Raw genomic sequence first — 19907 nt, 5'->3', positions numbered from 1 at the left:
TGTGGGGTTTTAAGTGCTTCTCATGGTGGCTTAAATTAGCACTTGTCTTGCTTTCTTAGTATAAACTTGCCATCCCTGAGTGCCACTTATGTGCTATGCAGAACAAAGAGCAAGCTTGCTGGAGAATTAATTAATTCAATAATTGGTGGCAAAGGAACTTGAAACTTTGCCAGACCAGCAGCCCAGTGTGATTTGTCACAACAGAATAGAAAAATACCTGAGGAGTGAGTTTCACATTATTTTTTGGGTACTGTAATAATTAGCAATAAGGGAAAGGGGCTGTTGAGAGCAAATATTATGGATTCAATTTTTCTCTTGCACGATGGGAGCTCACCATGTAAACTGATCTCCTACATAAGATGGAACACTTGTATTGGTAGAGGAGGAAAGTAAATAGATTGTCATGGGAGAGCTAACTGCTTTGGAACCCTGAATCAATCCACATAAATCAGTGAAGACAGTATGTCTCCTTAAGCAAACTGTGCAAAGAGGGCACAGAAATCATAGGGTTTGCAGATGCAAATGGGGTTTAGAAGACATCTAGGATTTTGAAGGATAAGATATCACCTGTTGGTAGTGTTGGTAGGGTGGCAGAAAAGGAGGACTGGGAAATCCAGTATTAGATTAGAGAGAGATATGCCTGGAAGATGGAAATACTTAGACTATTGGGCAGGGGAAGATTCCAGCTGTGTGCTTCATTCCACTATCTGTAAATATAGAGATTATCACTCTTGCATTTTGCAAGTGGGGAAGGAACTAATTAATTAGAGGAAAAGAGGATGTTACAGTATTGGGACATTTTGAATTTCAATGGAGAAGTTGTCAGAGTGTTTCAGAATGAGTCAGAAGGAGCTAAATGTTTAGGGGTGCATGATTTGTGAGTTCATGATTCAGAGGGGGAATTTTATATGCCAAAAAATGTCACTGAGTAAGTGGGTTTTGGGTTTTTTTTTCAGTTCAAATTTGCCTTATTAGCAGCAAAATTCTAACATGATATGATTATACTTAAGGAACTATGTTTTAGACATCTGAAACAAATAATTCTATAGATGAATTTTAATTTTTTCATTTCTTATAATGACCTTTCTGAAATGAACTTTGATAAAAGCATCAGCAGATGCTGAATGGCTGGATGAAGCACATCATGTCAAGTTCTGAAGAGGGTTCAGAAAGGATTAAGTAAAAACATATTCATAATCTGAAGTCCTACTTTCAAGATGTATCAAAATACTTAAAGATTTCTATACTCTTTCTTCCTCTACACTCTTTCTAAGGTGGGTCTATCTTACGAAATAATCGAGAATATGCAAAAAAATTAATGTACAAATACATGAATATATTACTTACAATTGTGAAATAGAAAATATTTTGAAAAACAAGAAGCAAAGGGAATAATTTCCAAATAAATTACAACACATCCACTTGGTAGAGCATGCTACTTAAGCACTATTAAATATCAATAAAATGATAGCTATGAATACTATATTATGAATATGTAAAAGCATATAAACTTATGATTAATGGAACATTTAGGATAATAATAACTAACATTTATTTTGCACCTACTAGATAACATTTAAGTCCTTTAAATGTTTTAACTCACTTAGTCATCACAACAATCTGAAGTGGTAGTAGTATTAGCATCCCCATTTTGCAAAGGAACCGAGACAGAGAAAAGTAAGTAATTTTATAAGATTACACAGCTAGAAAGATGTAGAGCCATCTGGCTCTAGAGCCAGGATATAAAATTGTATCTGTCATATGATTAAAACTATTTATAAAGCATCTATGAGGAGAGAATAGGTTAATTCTAGAAAGTGAGAACACTTCTTAAATACAACCAAATTTCTACAAGGCTAATATCTTCTGTGGTCCTCTACTCAACTAGCCACATAAATAAGATCTTGTTAAGGCTGAAAGTTTGAATGGATTGTGTGGCTCCCTTTGGGAAAATGTGCAGTGTTTTCCTGGCACTACATAGGTAATCTGTAGAGGTATTAATATAGTTCACCATTTGCTTTCTCTCTTGTGAATCCAGTTAGACACAACTGGAGACCAGAAGAGGTGGCTATATTGGCTTGGATAGAGCCAGATACAACCCTGCAAATTGATACGCCCCTTGGAGGACTTACTGGAGCCTGAACTTCAGATTCACATGAGACTATATTACGATTTTGTTATATGACATTTGATTGCTATGTACAGTTCATAAATCATTTTTATTGTTATCTCATTTGATCTTCACAAAAAGATTACCTTTATTTTGCTGATAAAGAAAATGAGGTTCAAAGATCTCTCAAATTTCAGAACCTGAATCCAAACCCTATTATCCTATTCTTTCATACAAAAATGTAATCACACTGTATGTGTGTACATACCTATATCTTTACATGTATGTATTTATGCCTCTCTCTCTCTATCCCATCTATCATTATCTGTTTAGTTTTCCTGCAACTTGCTTTTCTCACTTAATAGTATATAATATCCATCTCTCCAAACTAGGATATAAATCTGACTTGTTCTTTCAGTACTCTTGATAACGCATAACCAAATGGATGCATCTCAATACACTCAACCACTCTATTCTTGTGAATGTGTAGGTTGTTTCAAGTTTTTGCTATCATAAACACAACCGCAATAAACATCCTGGTATATATGTCCTCATGTACTCGTACTTTAATTTTTACAGGGTTGATTCCTAGAAGTAAAATTGTTGAGTCGAGAGTATGCACTTTTTAAATTTTAATATATCGTTTCAGATTCATCTCCAAAATGCTGGGTCACTTTCCCATTGTCCTGTGTCTGGAAGTGCCTGCTTGTCAGCACCCTCACCAGCGCTGGTAGTTGTCACTGTAGTCTCTTACAGGATCAACCTGGGTATTCTGACTTTAAATCTAGGTCTCTGTCTTTTCAATTAAGATGTCTCAAATAACAGAGACTTTGGGCAGATTTTTTAAAAAAATAATTATCTGTAGGAGATTATGCACAATCTAATAGGCATGGGTTCTGTTAAGAGGCAGCTTTTGGCCTCAGCCACTGCTTTGTATACACACAACATATCAATAAATAATAACCATTATGGTCGAACATTAGAGTTGACAGTGTAGTAAGTTATGAACAAATCTCCTCATTAGCAGCATTATTATTTTGGTGTCTGCAGCAATCTGGTAGTCACAGCTAAGTTGAAACAAGAGCCATTATGTATGTAAGACATTTTTAGCTCATTTACTCTGAACTCACTTTGCATACAAGAGCACTTGGCCCATGCCATATGGTATAATGTCAGAACAAGATGCAAACTGAAGTGAAGAGGAATAGGACCTCTGTGACATGAGAGTGTATTATCATGTGCTTGGATGCTTGTGGCTTTAGAACTGAGCTAGTGGCTTTAGAACTGAGCTAACAATTGTTTCTGAGCAGATTCAGATTTTAATTTCCATTTGAGTGACCTACATATTTTCTTGTTGAAATGGAAGGGCTACTATCCTAATATATTTATTTATGTATGTATGTGTTTGCTGATTAGTCAAGAGTTGGAATTGTGACACTGCATTACTGGACTTAACTTTCCTTTTAAAAATTCTTGTTAAATACGTCATAAGCTGAGTTTGAGAAGTTACTTTGAGTGCTGGATTGGACAACCTTTAGCTTGTCTGGCATCCATTTACCTTTCTCTAGTAATAGCACCTTGATTTTACTCTGGGGACTCTCCCTCCCCAGTTCCTTCAGCCATGAGAATGGGGCTCAAGTGCAGTACTTCCCTCCACCCCAGATCTAATATATTGTTCCTTTGGCATGTGGTTAGTTCAAGGATGGGCATGTAATCTAGTTCAGGACAATGATACTCAATTCTGGGACATTTCTTAGAATTATGAGGAAGAGATAATCTCTCTGCAGTGATTGCGAGCTCTAGGCTGATGTAAGTCTGAACCACAAGGTCTTCATGAGGATAAGGTTTACCTGAGAATGAAGCCAACCCACAAGTTAGAACAATCAGGAGGTGGAGAGAAACTGAATTCTGATACTACTGGAGCCCCTGGCTCAACTTTCTGATGTTACTGTTTTGTGAGGCAACAATTTCCCTCCTTCTCCTTATTTTTAACTTCATTCATTTTCAGTTGAACTTCATTTTGAGTTGAACAACTTCTTTTAGTTGCATCCAAATGAATCCTAACTGATTCAGGTTTTTAAATTGTTTTTATTTTTCTACTGCATTATTTGCATGATTTTTCAGTAGATTCACTATTTCACTGCATAAACAAAGATTTTTTTAAAGCTATTTCCAATGTAAAGTATTAATTAGATTAAAAAAAAAACAAACAGAAACTGAGAGATAAGCTCCTCTTTGGAAGTTCCAAAAACATAAAAAGTTTGTGTCTCTTATTTTTCTAGTTAGTTTGTTTAGCACATTTTTAGGTCAAATGTTGGCATCTGAGTTTCCTTCCTTCTTGGTCAAAACTAACAACTTTATGGAATATTTTTAGGTTTTTAGTTCTTCAGATAATAGCACACAGAAGATTATTACTCTAGCACATTAAACATTTCCCTGGAGGCTGAGAATACAGCAAAAGCTACCGATAGAGCTAGCTGAAGTCAGTTCCTTTTTTGGGGACTCATTCATGTGAGCCACAAATGATTTCTTAGCTTGCCCTTTTTTGTGTCTTGTTCCAGACACCTAAAGCAGACTTTGGAAATTAATATTCCTTTCTCTGAGATGAGATAGATTATATGTTAACTGTCTTACAAGAGTCAATAAGAATGCTTATTGTTTTAGAAATAGGGTGTAAGGGTGGGTGGGGAAGACAGCATATTTTCCCTCAAACAAGCTAGGTGAGAGCAAGTCATCCTCCGTTTAAACACTGAAGAATATTTTTCTCAACAAAAAGAGCCACAAAACAAGACAAATATTTCTTCAATAGTCTCAGAACGACTGTGTGGGCAAGACTGGGAGTCACCTGAAGCAGGGACATACAAACAAGAACAGCACTGCAGGACTATGCACATTGAAAGAGACATCTTTCCTGAATTGTAAAAGTGTAAAATGTACAGGAGGAAGCAAACGTTCTTAGAAATACCACTGCTATAAACTCTACACTTAAACCACGCCCTATGCAAGGCAAAAGCAAAGACTAAAAACTGCCTGGAATTAGTATTGAGGGAAATTATGTGACGAAATGACACTCCAAACAGGACATAGGCATAATAGGACAGCGTGGAGCACACCGAATATGAAGGACAGTTTACCGGAAGACCTAGGCAGGAACTTTAGAGCCGAGACATTTCCCTCAGCAATACCTGACTGAGTCTTCACCAGTTTTCTCTTTCTCTCTTCTCTCTCCTCCCTCTCTCTCTCCCTCTCTCTCTTTCTAATTAAACACCAGTTTATTTTGCTCACATAACAAGCCAGTAGGCAGGGTCGCATTGTGAGCAGCTCTGCAGGCCCTTGCGTCTCCGTTTTCCCAGGGAAATGTGTCCACACAGCTAAATGTGGCCGCACCCGCATCCTCACTCTTCCAAAAGCCGCAGACTCAGGGAGGTAAGGGAGCCCTGTGCCTCCACAAACCCCCACCACTCACCCCCAAGGGGCCTCCTCTTGTGGCTCATTGGCCAGACCAGGGTCACTTGTCCAGACATGGCGTCTGCAGAGTGGTCAGAGGGGTCGAGCCACCACCCCTTCCCACCCAGGCCCAAACCAACGACGTGACCCAGCAGCCCTGTAGGGTCAGGAGTCGCACCTTCCTCAGACCCCCCCGGCAGGACTCCAGGACCCAGGCTGCTGTCCCACTGCGGGACCCTGTCTGCTGCGGGGAGGCCGAGCCGGCAGGGCACCGGTGGGCGACAGCGGCGGTGGAGGAAGGGAGGGAGAGGCTGTGGGGCTCTCAGGACGGCGCCAGACCTAGGACCTCCTGCACGTCGCGTGGCAGCTCGCGGAGGGTTGGGGGATAGGGAGAGAAAAGTCAGAGGTTTGATGAGGTTGGGGGTCTCTGGGAGGGGTCAGGGACTCACGTGGCAGGCGGTCAGCGTTGAGTAGAGGGCTTTGGCCCGCATCAGCGCGTCCACCACACTCGACTTCGTGGTCAGCCCGTTATGTGCTTGAAGGTCTCGCTGGAGCGGAAGCCGGGAAGCGCGAGGGTGCCCACGTCCAGGAAAGCGCAGGCCGCCAGCAGATGCAGCCCGTCCCCAGAATCCCCCACAGCCGAACCACTTCCGGGAAGGGGAATTCCCCTCCTGGACCACCTTAAGTAGCCACCAGCCTCAGAAGCAGAGAAAGCCAGAGTCCTGGGAGTCCAGCAAGTCCCGAGAAGCGCGTCAGCACCTGCAGGAGCTTCAGGAGTTGCTCCAGTTGCCGCTTCATTATCTCCTCAGAGTTCCTGGAGCTCTGTGAAGCCACAAAAGCACCAGAAGTCATCCATCTCGTTCTGAGAGACGGAGAGAATCAGGAAGAGAAGGTCACTCGTGCCCTGGATGTAGCCGAGGTCGTCGTGGTACAGGCAGTAAGGGAGGCGGAGGAGGTCGCTCGCTCGTTCGGCAGGCGCAGCCCCGGGTATCTGTGCGGGGGTGGGTTCCTGCGCTCCCGCCCTGGGCCTGAAGATTTCCGGCTTCCTCAGGCGGTACTCATCAGTTTTCTTGCGCCTCGTGCTCCTCAGCAGAGCCCTCTCAGCTGAGGTACCCCGGGAGGAACTGCTGAGCTTCGCGCCTCAGGCCGCGGCCGAGACCCTGGGGACCTCCCCTGGCCACACGCAGCCCTGCCCAGCTCTCCCTGAGTGACCACTCGGCTCCTCAGCCCTGAGAAGAGCCGGACTCTCCGCTCAGGGACCTGCTGCAGACGGCTCTCGGCGCCAGGGCGGTGAGCCCCACTCCTCCTCAGGGCAGGAGGCGCCCGGAGACGACCTCCGACCCAGGCCCTGTGGGTCTTCCGGGCGGGAAAAGGGTCGGAGAGGCTCCCTCCTGGTGTGGCTGCAGGGCTCCCGGGAGGAAGACATTGGTCACTCGGGAGAAACTGCTGAAGGTGGTGGAGCAGGAATCTTGGAGGAAGCGAAACACCACATTGGAGCTGGCCTGGTCGAAGAGCTGGAGGTGGTGGAGGGAGTTGCAAAGGGCCGAGGAGACGCGGAGGAAGACGAGGCAGAAAAGGTGGTCCTGTGGCGCACTGGCCAACAGCGATGAGATAAGGACACAGAGCAGAGGCAGGGTGGGCAGGAGCCTTCAGTCTGCGTGACCAGGACCAGGTAGGCCCAGCTGAGGCCCGACCTGGAAGGGTGTATGGACTTGAGCTCCTTCCGGCTCACTCACGGAGAAGGCCCAGAAGCCCCGGCGGGAGCTGGGCTCTGCACCTCTCGTGGACTGTGAGTGGCGAGGCCATGGCTGCACCGTGCTGAAGACGGCCCCGTCAGGTTCATAGTCCTGGTCAAAGGTCAGTTCATCCTCAGAGGTGCAGGAGTTACCTGCACCGGTGCCCTTCTTGGAGAAGAGGATTTGTGTGGAATCTCTAGCCTCCTGAGCAGGAGCCCAGTGCAGGAGGATGTCATTGTCCTCCACAACACGGATGATGCCAGCGATGAGGGAATTCTGCTCTTGGTGCTTCTTGGCACTGGTGTGCAGGTACATGTCTCTTCACCAATTCTTTAATAAGTGGAGTTGATGCAAAGAGAAAATATTTGTCGAATGAGATTGGCCATATACTGTGCTGAGTATTTCTAGGTCAGATGAATTTTGTATTTTCTTTTGTGTAATTTTTGCATTCGTCAAATATATAGAACACTGCTTATAGTTCTTATTCCATAGGAAGGAATCTATCATTGTAGTTAATCATTTGTAGTTTCCATGAACGGTTTAGGCTGTTGCATCTCTCCTAAGTAGTACAGTTAAGATCCTGATGCCCACTGTGGGGGGACTGGAGGAGCACACCTTGGTGGAAGGATGTCCTTGGTGAGGTGATTTCCATGTGATCATACCTTTTGGGAAATCCTCCCAAGCAGTGTATTCCAGGAGGTAGTGGGCTTCAGGCCATTCATTATATCTCCAAAGCCACAGCTCTGGGCACGTACAAAGCCAACTCCATGGATGCCCTTTTTAAATAGCAAAACTGATTGGTACAAAGAAATATTCCTAGTGGGACCTCTGTGTTTCCTTTACTTATCTGGCTCTTTTCTTCTCCCCGCCCCAAAGAAAATTTATTGTGGTAAAATGTATGTAACATGAAATTTATCATCTTAACCATTTTTAAGTGTTCAGTTCATGGGTATTAAATACATTCATAATGTTGTACAACCATTACCACTATCCATCTCCAAGGTTCTTTTCATCTTGTAGAACTAAAATTCCATACCCGTTAAACAATAGCTCTCCATTCCTTCTTCCCTCCAGCCCCTAGCAACAACTTTTTTTTTTTTTTTTTGGTTTGGCTCTCTTCTTGTTAATATTGTATGGAGCTACAGGAAATGCAACGAGGAAGAATGGGGCCTGTACTCTGTCAAGCATCCAACACAGTTGTATGACAACTTGCACAAGTTCCTTAAGTGCTCTAGCCTCAGTTTCCTCATTTGTAAAATGGGGATAATAATGGTACTTACCACATATGATTTTATGAGGAAGAAATGGATTAGTGCATGTAAAATATTCGGAGCAGTACCTGCTACATCCTAAACACTAAATAAATTTTAGTGATGGTGATGATGATGGTGATGATCTTTCATTAGGATAATTGCACTTGGTTAAATTAGCCAGTCCAAGCAGAAAATGAAGTTTTATACCTGACATAACCCCGCCAGGCTATGTGGGACTGGAGAGTCAGCTGTGAGAATAGTCTGGTTGTTCAAATGGCCTATTTACTATTACTGTTAGCTTATTCACTTTGTGTAGACTTATAATGTTATTTTCTGTTGAAAGCACCCTATAGTAATGTGAAGGATACAAATTAATCAACATTTTTCATGTAGAAGTGAACCCATGTGTCCATCACTGAGGTTAGCAGTCATGATAATGACCATATCATTGTCTGGAAAATTTTGGCTACTACCAGAGAAAGTATCCAAGGAGCTGTTATAAAATTGCTGTTGTAGAAATGGATATTTTCCTTATATAACAACATCTCTTGCTGCTTCCAACTTGGGCTTTAAATAGCTTGAGATGATATTGTTTGAGATTAAAAGGCCAAAATGAGCATGTGCTTCCACATGATCCACTCATGCTTTGCAGACAGTGACTAGAGATTTTTTAATTCCCCTTATACCTAGATGCTGTTATCTGTTTCCATGACACTGGTTCTGGGAATGGCACTGAGCGTATTCAGCCATTGCAAGTGATGGATTAGATAGTAATTGATGTGTGTTACAAAACTCACATCTGGGCCTTCCACCAACTGAGAGTCAGTTTGATTTGATCTGGCAAAAAGAGTTTCAAAGCATTTGGTTTTTAAATTATAGTGATTTATAGAAAAGTGCCTCTTCAGATGACTATCAGCTGGTAGCAGGTTGAGTTCCCAGAAAAAGGGTTCTTTCATTGTCCTAATTTTTCCAAATGGCACACCCACGAGGGTACTCCTTTTCAACATGGCCTCCTGGGGCTATTTCTTCCATTTGTTGGATATGCTGCCTACAGATTGAATCAGTGACGCTAAGATTGTAGTTCACTGTGCTGTAAATTTATTTTGGGTTATTGGATAAAACTCGGATTATCAAAACTGTGAAAATAAAGTACTTCAATATGAAGTTGGAAATTTAAAAATCTTCACAAATTTATATGAGCAATTTTTTTTTCAATTCAAAGTACATAGTGTTTGCCCCACAAAAATTCTCATGCCTTAAATTTTCTGGTTCCCACATTCACTTCTTTCTGTCATGTTACCTCTTTAGTGAATAAGATGTAAACATTGAATACCTTCCTCCTCTCTCAACTCCTTTTCTAGCAAAGCTTGCAGATATTAATATCAGTCTTTTATTCTTGTTTTGAATTTCCCTTAGTATGTTTAAGTTTTTGTCTATATTTTACCTTTTCTGGGTATTTGCACTTTAGGCTTTTTATTTCTGTTTAAGAAATGAAAGATTCCTGTCCTCTGTTAAAGGAATTTCAAGTATCATTAAGCAGCAAGGGAGTCTTTCTGGAATGGATGTGGCAGCCTTCCAATATCATTCTAGACCTTGTTGTAAGACAGTTGCTGAAGGTAAACCTGATTTAATCAAACTGGGAGGGATGTGAAAGAGAACAATGAGGAATCACCTTCTACTTAGCTATGGCTGCTGGAAGCCTATACCAGGTGAGGAACGACATTTTTTGGTGTGTTCCCTAAATATGTCTCCTATATAGGTCCCCAGGGTAGTGCTTCTCAAGCTTTAATGTACATATGAATCACGGGCATCTTGTTAAAATATTGATTCTAACTGTGCAGATTTTGGGTGGGGCCTAAGATTCTATGTTTCTAACAACCTTTTGTGTGATGCTAATGTGGTTAGTCCCTAGACCACACCATTGGAGTAGCAAGGGTCTAGAAGGGTTTATGCTCACAAATCTTCCTTTTCTCTTTTTGACTTTCTTCTCCTTTTCCTGAGATAAAGTTTATATAGATATGCATTATACATTATGGCACATTAAATGTTATTGTTGCTAGTAATTGTGACGGTTCATATGATAATCCCTTTAAATTAATCAAATGGTATTATTCAGTTAAAAAATACTTATTAAACAGCCACAATGTGCTAGGTATTTTTCTACATACTAGGCATATAGGAGTGAGCAAGACAAAATCCTTACCCTCTTGGAGCTTTTATTTTGCTGGGTAAAGCAGACAATTACCATACAATAAATACATATACAAATTAGTGCCAGATGGCAGTAAGTGCTATGCAGAAAAGTAGGCTAAGATGAGGCAATAGAAAGTGATGGGCTAAGGGTGGGGGAAATGGAGGTCTATGGTAGAGTTGTCCTGAATGAACACTTCTCTTCTCTTCAAATCATAGCAAAATTTAAATTATCCAGTTAAATTATTAAGCAAGCTAGTATTTAACTGAAATACTAGAAAGCCATCAAAGGATTTATTGGATGAAAACAGAAATTGTACTTTCTCAGTGTTATCAGATTTGAATTGGCAGATGTAGTGTACACTGAACTACGAGGTTCTTCCTAGGGGTAAACCACTCACAACCTGATGTGTATAAACTCTTCCAGGGTATTAGGGCATCACTTATATTACACATTTGCACCTCTGAGTAGCCTTGAACATTAATAACTTCTGAGAAAAATCAATGAAACTTTTCAAAAAACTTATCATCAAGAACTTACATAGACTATAACTACATAAATATAGTCATCTGATTTTTAATAAAGCAGCAAGGGCAATAAATGGAACAAAGATAGTCTTTTCAACAAATGGTGCTGTAACAACTGGATATTCATATGCCAAAAAAGGGATCTAGGCATAGACCTTACAACCCTCACAAAAATGGACTGAAAATGATCTATATCTAAATGTAAAAAGCAAAGCTATGAAACTCCTAACAGATAACATAGGAGAAAACCTGGATGACCTTCACGGCAATGATTTTTTAGATATAACACCAAGGATATAACATTTATGACATAAATAATTGATAAACTGGACTTCATTAAAATGAGAAACCTCCACTCTGCAAAAGACAATGTCAAGAGAATGAGAAGACAATCCACAGCCTGGGAGAAGACATTGCACAAGACACATCTGATAAAGGACTGTTATCCAAAAATACACAAAAAAAACTCTTAAAAGTCAACAGGAAGAAAACAAACAATTCAGTTAAAAAGTGGGCCAAGGACCTTACCAGATATTTCACCAAAGAAGATATACAGATGGCAGATTAGTATAGAAAAATGCTTTACATCATATGTCATCAGGCAAGTACCAATTAAAACAACGAGATACCACTAAATACCTATTTGGAGTGGCCAAAATCCAGAATGCTTGACAGCAGCAAATGCTGGTGAGGATGTGGAACAACAGGAACTCTCCCTCATTGTTATTGGGAATGCAAAATGGTACAGCCCCTTTGGAAAATAGTTTGGTGGTTTCTTATAAAACTGAACATACTCTTAGCATACAGTCCACCCTTAATACTTACCCAAAGGAGTTGAAAACATGTCCACATGAAAACCTATACAGGAATGTTTATAGCAGCTTCATTCATAATTGCCAAAACTTGGAAGCAACCAAGATGTCCTTTAGTAGGCAAATAGATAAATAAACTTTGGTACATGTAGACAATGGAATGGTATTCAGCACTAAAAAGAAATGAACTGACAAGCCATGAAAAGACATGGAGGAATCTTAAATGCATATTACTAAGTATAAGAAGCTGATCTGAGAAGGCTGCATACTATATGCTGTATAATTCCAACAATATGGCATCTGAAAAAGGCAAAGCTATGGAGACAGTAAAAGGATCAGTGGTTGCCAGAGGCTGGGAATGAGGGAAGAGGGATGAATAGGCAGAGCACAGAGGATTTTGAGGGCACTGAAAATACTCTAAATGATACTATAATGATGAGTATATGTCACATTATACCCTTGCCCAAACTCACAGAATGTGTAATACCAAGAGTGAACCCTATGGTAAATATGGACTTTGGGTGATTATTATGAGTCCAAGTAGGTTCATCAATTGTAACAAATGTAGCACTCTGATGGGAGATGTTGATAATGGGGGAAACTATACAAGTGTGGGGCAAGGGATATATAGGAAATCTCTGTACCTTCTCAATTTAGCTGTGAACATAAAACCCCTCTAAAAAAAAATCTCTTTAGAAAAAACCCTATTTATCCACTTTCCTCGCTTCACTATATGATCAGGGGTTCTGAGACTGCCTTCGGTATTCATAACAAGGCAAACCTCCTCATTTTATAAATGAACATCCTGAGGTAAAGAGGATGGGTGTTTAATGACCAAAGCTCCACTGGTCAGTGGCCAGTAGAAAAGCTCAGACTCTGAGTGTTGGTCTCTAACTTAGCAGCTTCCCTGTCTTTTTGCTCTGCACTGTTGTCTCTGGCAAAGAGTGCTTTAATAGGTAGAATTTAATAGTGTTTTAAACATAATGTTCTTTAGACCTTTCTGAGAAAAGATCAAACAAGTATGCTAATTCAGATTTTATTTTTGTCCATGAACATACAGAGCTATGTGATCAAATAGTGTAGATTCCTAGCATGTCTGTGTCATTGCATCTGGATTTGGTTGGTGCAGAATTCAGGAAATATCAACAACAATAGTAAATTGTTATCTTTCAAATGAACTAACATCTTTTTTAAAAAAAGAATGGATGATGGCATGGTGTGGCCAGTATGGTAGAAAAAATAAGCGTTACTTCAGAGGAAAGCAGCTGCTGCTACATGATGCACTTTTGAAAAAAAGACAGGACAAAGTCACTTCCAAGCAAGTTTTCTATTGCAAGGAGAATGCTAACTATGTGTCATTGCTCTAAAAATTAGTAAATCAACAATGTTTGTTTACATTAAAAAATACAATTGATACTAGAATTCAATAAGCTCTTTTGGTGGCAGGTGAGTTGCTGAAACACTGGCAGTCCCATTTTGGGGTTTTTTTTTAGCCCTTAGGCTGTCTACTTACACTTGCAAACAAGATAGGTAAGAAGCAAGCAAAAACCATCTGGGCAATATGTCTTCTTAATTTAAGGTTGTTTTTTATTTGTTTTGTAATTTGAACCTCTGATTTTACCTCTATTTGATCCGTCAGCAATTGGCTTATATTTGCCCTTGTTTGAAGACTATGTACATAAAACAAAGAAAATTAGTGTAGCAAGACTATTTACTGTTGCATGGCGAATCTCTATTGTTACAATCACTGATCATTTTGGAACCATCATGTGAATTATACCAATAGTAATTCCTTCAGAAAGAAAATTTTGAGGTTTTTGCCAATTGAAGTATTCAGTGTAAAAACAGATTTTCCAAATGTAGCAAATTGTTGGTTCATTTACTAACCATGTTTGTTTCATGTGTTTGCATTTGCCAGACAAACACTGAGAATATATATTTTAATTTTATTGCAAAACTACCATTTCAAGGCATACCGTGAAATTATAATTTATGTTCCTGAGATTTTTGTAGTTTTAGAATGATCATTTCAGTTTAGCCCTGGGTACCTTATACCATTATGCGAGGAACACTTCCAGTTTAAACATATATAATTTATTTTTAACAGATTTTGCTTGGAGTACACAAATGAAATGTAACAGTCATTACAGAGATTGTCTTAGTTCATTTACTAAACATGAATCCATGTCCTCCTTTCCTTTATTCTGTGCATGACTTTTAGCTGGGCTTCTGTTACTGGCTTTGTTGCAAATTGTAAGTTGAAGAAGGAGGCTCCTGGCCATGAGGTCCTTTTTAGGGGACAGTCCTGGCAAGTGATGTGTATGTGTGTGTTAATCAAATACGCTGCATATTTTATGTAGTTCCTTCTGAAAAATCAGATTTCTAAATTGATCCTTCCCACATTCCCAACGCCTTTACATGAGGAACTCTTCTATGCTTCAAAACCCCCAATCAGCCTTGATCTTGAGAACTTTTCTCTTTAGAAGATGATGGTTTCACTTTTTGAAGTTGTTTTGCCTTTATTCAGAATAAGTTATTGAAAACTCAGCTTCTAATTAGAATCCTTATTCTCTCATCAAGCATAACAGATCAAACAAAGGTGGACTTTCTGCATGTCACAGCTCCTTGAGTTTCCAGCAGAAATTACCCATCAGTAAGCATATAAATTTAAATAATGTGAAAACATTGTGAGATAGGCTCTGTATGGGACCTATGCCCAGCAAGTTTTGGCCTTCGGATATTTACGTTGGGTTTGTGTTACCTTTGCACACCAAATCTTTGTGGCTTATTATGTATTTTCAAGCTCAGTACCCATGATGTACAAAATAGTTCCTTTTTTTCTGTACTTAGAAGAATGTTTGAGGAAGGTCTCACTGTATAAAGATGTTTGTTGCTTGGACAGATTTTATGCCATCTGAAACTGGAATTATGTAGAGCAATTATCAAGAGTGTAACAGAGATTTTAGATTCAGCAAATAGGCAGGGCTCAGAAATTAGGTTTTCATCAGTAGTGAATAAATCTCTCTAAAGAATTAAGGTGGGAGAGCAAGCTTTTGCAGATTTGTATTCACTGTGTACTGAGCTTTCATAAGATGCCATAAGGAGTTTTAGAACTTCCCTGGCAGAAGCTAAAACATAAAGACAGGATTCTGTGAGCGTTATGGGTTGTTAGGTGACTTTGCTTCAGGCTATCAAATAAAAATGGCACATGTCATTAGTCTTATGGAGAAAGGGTTTTAAATATCATTCTTCAAAATTATGTCCTCTTTTGATTTATTTGGTGGTCCCTTTTATTTGTTTCGTATTTCTGAAAGAGGCCTGTGATGGAGGATCATCCCTCTTATAATCTGACATGTTGAATTCAATATAATCCACACATTTTTCTTTGATATTGGGCACTTTCCAAGCACTGAATTAATTTCTGCTTTTTTTTTTAAAAAACGAACAAACAAAACAGTCTTCTCAAGAGAGCAAAATAACTCAAATATGGCTGTGTCTTTACAAAGCAGAAGCCTAAGGCTCGTGTTTGAAAAATGAAGAGTATTTAGCCCCTAGATGAAATACACTGGCCTCTCCATGATGATATTTTGATTGTCCTTCCAGCTTTCCTTCTATTATCTCTGATATCCAGTCATCAGAGGAGAAAGATGAAGTGTGTCTTCATGGGGAGGCACATGGGTAATAAGAAGGTGGAAGTGACTTCAGTGGATAAAGATCCACCAAGCACTGGCCCGCAGGCTCTCATTACATAGAGGTTAGAGGAGTGCAATAAAAAGATCAAATTCAGCAGAGATAAATGGCACACATCATCTTAGCTGATCGATAACCAGCTTCTGAGAGTAACCACTGTCAGCTGAGCTGTATGAGACTCACCGAGGAGTGAAGATCACATCCTTTTCAAGCTTGGAGACCTTTAAAGTAAGCAAACCTATAGGAATAAAGGTGTGTTGCAATGATTTCTCTATAACATTTTGAGGGTCTGCTTTGTTGATGGAAACAGAATTATTTCACCAATGCAAGCAGCGTGAACTTAAAACAAAACAAGATAAATTATGCCATTATTGCCACATTTTTCACAGCTGCCCTACTAAACACTGACATTTTAAAAGGAGTTTATATAAAGGGGAACATTATTTTTGATACAATACTAAACTTGCATGTTGCTAAAGCGAATACTTTAGAACAGTCTGAGCATGTTCTGACTAGAACAAAGTCTTAGCAATGGCTTCCAGTCAAGCATAGCTACATATTTCATTTAGACATTTCTAGAATGAAAACAAGAGGGAACTCTTAAGAGGCCTTAAACCCTATCTCCCCACCCGCTCCTTCAAGTATAAATTTAGATAAGTGCAACGTACAGAAAATAAGCATCCGAATAGACTCATTTGATTATATGGCTTTTCTGTCTAGGAATTATGGAAACAGGATGCTTTATTTGATCTTGGGATATAATATTACTGAAAGTTTTTGCTAAGGTTAATAAAAAGGAAATTCAATAGATACATTAAAATGTCTGAAACAGGCTCGTGAGTTAGAACACTGAGCTCACTGCACTTAAAGATTGGAAATCAGAATTCTGACGCCACTCACTCAGTAGTGAGTCTGTGTATGTGTCTGTGGAGTGCGTGCGCATGTGAGTGTGTGTGTGTGAAGTGAGAAGTTGTTCTAGGAAAATAAGTTTCTTTGGCTCAATATGTTAGAGCATGTTGCTTCAGAGAAACACCTTTTAATTGGCATTTAAAATCTTCTATCAATACAAATTGGTATAAGAATGACAGTTTTCTTTCCTGGAGATTGTTTATTATTGTTCTCATCAATATTTAACCAATGGAAAGCAAGGGAGGCCTAGGTTTTCTCAAAAATTGTTTGAAAATCTGTGATAATTTGAATCAAAATTCAGTCTGAGAAAACTCGGGAAACCTGTCTGGCTAGAAAGCTTTTTTCCTTTTCTCCTCCCTCCCCACTCCCTTTTTAAAGTTCTTATGATATGTGAGCCCAGGGCAAGTTTAATTATAATTAGTTAATGTTAGTTAATTAGGTAATGTTCATACAGTGCTTTGAAGATGAAAAGTGTTTTAGAAATGCTAAGTGCTATCATTATTAATATCAGCAAAGGGGGAAAATTAAGCATGACGAACACTTTTAGAAACTGCGGAATCTGAACATGAAGTGCTTGGTGCCACATGACTCTCTGGTTCCACCATCTCAGCTCCTCCTGATGGAATGTGAAGCAGCCTTTTGTCTCCACTGTTTGGGCATCCAGAGCTCTCTTCCTCCTTCCCTGTCATGTGCTGCCACTGCTCAAAGAGGCAAGAGGTCAATCTCAGGCTAAACATCCCTCTAAATATATGACCTCAAGCACATATACTCACACAAGCATATGTTCACACACACATAGCTCAGCCCTAAATGTGAGGTCATGCTCATGTTTATTTCTGAACTCAGAGACATTCCAAAGGCTTCCACTTTTCATATTTTCTTTAATCTTTCTTGTTCTGTATTCTAGAAGGAAACAGTAGAAAATTAACAAGAACAAAAATAACCACTTTTCTTTGGATTATCTCATTTATTTAAGGAAATAAACCTGCCAAGTAAAAAGCAACTCTTACTTGCAAACACAAGGAATTCTCTTAGTTATAACTAAGATGCAAACTTGGGAAGCACTTGGCTTCTAAGTTGTAGAAATGCATGGCTGTCCCATGCAATTTGCAGAACAGAAAGCATTTATAGACCGTGTTATCTCTGGACGGTGCTTCACACAACTTTTTATTAGCTATGCTGAGGAAAGTAGGTCAATATAATTTCTGATGTACAGAGAAAGAAAGTGGGCCCTGGCCAGAGCTAAGTCCAGATGAGGTTGGAAGTTGCTCTTTAGAGAGGAGTGCTAATTGGAGGCAGGACCTTCCTCCAATCTGTCCTCTAAATAGAAATTACATTTCTCATAGATTTAATTGTGAAGAGGCTTATAATTAACAATAGGTTAAAGCTTAGGATCTTGGAATGGAATAAATTTGTGTATAGTGGTAGAGACACTAAGAGGCAGAAAGAGGGTTCAGGATCTACATTTCCACCTCACACTGGACTTCTACAAAGGAAGTGTAGATGATGATTGAGTGATCAAAGGTCACAGAAATCTATATAGGAAACTCATGTCGATTCTTCACTTCTTTGTTTATAGCCCATTGATTCCTTGCTCCCTTTCCTTCACATAAATTGTTTAGTTGGAAGTAATACCAGGGAAATGGCATGGAAGTGTCTTGGAATTGAGTTAAATTATTCCCAAGAGTCCAAATTGGTTTCTTGCTGTTTGGTAGAGTAATTTGTGCATCTCACCGAAGGGCTAATGAACACTTCACTTTGGCACTTGGAAATAGACACATTCAGATCATGTTAATCAAACATAATTAACTTTCAAGGAAGGAGGCTGGGAGAGCGGGCCAAAACAAATATGCTGAAATAGAACAGAGATGAATGCAAAATCCTGCAGTTAAAAAAACTGCACATACGTAGAATAACTATGTGGTTTATTAAAACAAAGCAAGACAAGACAGCATCCACCCAACATTAAAGGCTTGAGTTGACTAAATAGCTCCATATGTATGCAGTGATACGACCAGAATGCAAAAGTGCTAAGGCCTCAGCTTTACATGGCAAGGTCCAGTACCAAGTGTGAAGAAGGGCTGCTCTGCCTGTTGACACCAGATTCCAAGGACTGAGTTTTCCTGGGCTTCAAATTTTGAGAATGCGTGAGTGTCTTAGGAGGAATGATTGAACCGGGAGTGATTTAGCCTGGAAAAGTAAAGATTCTGGAGATAGGATGGTAATTTCAAATTTAAAAAAAAAAAATTTAAATACTAAAAAGCCTAACATCTGGAGGAGAGATTAGGCCTAGAATGGGCTGTGGACAAAGAAGTAACCAGTGAAGATGTGTTCTGGACTTTAAAGCCTGTTGTGTATCTATCCAGATCTCCTCCCTCATGCTGATCTTCCCTGCTCTCTTACCAGAATCCTTTGCCCATCCACACTGGGTTGCCTCACTTTTCCCCAAATGCACCTTTCTAGTCACCTGGAGGGCCCCTCCTCATCTTTATGTTGTCCCTACTGCTTTTCTGTCCAATTGAATTCTTCAAAGTCTTGCCCAGTGGTTCTCAACCTTGGCTGTATATTAGAATTACCTAGAGAGCTTTAAAAACATTCTGTGCCTCCCAGGGTGAGGCTTATCCATTGCTCTCCGGATGTGCTGACCCCTGCGATTTCCCCAAATGTGGGAAACTGGACTGCATAATTTGTGGTAGTGGGGACTGCGTTCGTGCTCTCCCCTGAAAAAAAAAAAAATTCTGTGCCTGGGCTCTTTCCAGAGCTTCTAATTTAATTGGTTTGGGGTGGGACCCAGTATTATTTTAAACTCTCCAGGTGATTTTAATGGAAACCTGGTGTTAAGGACCAGCGGTTTGGTGCAACTCGACTTTGGTCATGCATTACTCTATTTGAGTTGTTTGTATGACTGCCTGCTGGAACACTCACTTGTAATTAGTATAATGTCTGATTTAATTCATTGAACAAGAGCTACCTGCTTTATATTGTTAATCGTCTTTCAGAGTGCACGCATCTCATTTCTTCAGTTGAATCCTAAATCCCTTGGATTTATTTTATATTTCATATTTTTCTTCTTTCCAGCACAGTACCTTACACATAGAGCTGTGCATGTGTGAATTTTTCTTTGTTATTATAGAAAATCAATAAATATTTCTTCCTTAATTGGCAAATAAACTATAAAATTTGATAGTTGGTACTAAACATACGAAAATCATTATATCCAGAAATGTAGGTA

General features: G+C 39.8%; 2 pseudogenes; one reads left to right on the top strand and one right to left on the bottom strand.

Annotated features, from left to right (window-relative positions):
* Positions 1-5505: 5505 nt before the first annotated feature.
* Positions 5506-7608, bottom strand: LOC102533436 (TBC1 domain family member 17-like; annotated as a pseudogene).
* An 11635-nt stretch (positions 7609-19243) lies between these two features.
* LOC116280714 (U1 spliceosomal RNA) lies at positions 19244-19398 on the top strand (annotated as a pseudogene).
* Positions 19399-19907: the final 509 nt, after the last annotated feature.

Source organism: Vicugna pacos, chromosome 5 (genome assembly GCF_048564905.1).
Source record: "Vicugna pacos chromosome 5, VicPac4, whole genome shotgun sequence".
NCBI lineage: Eukaryota > Metazoa > Chordata > Mammalia > Artiodactyla > Camelidae > Vicugna > Vicugna pacos.
Note: the sequence above shows the minus strand (reverse complement) of the source record. Positions and strands in the feature narration are given on the sequence as shown.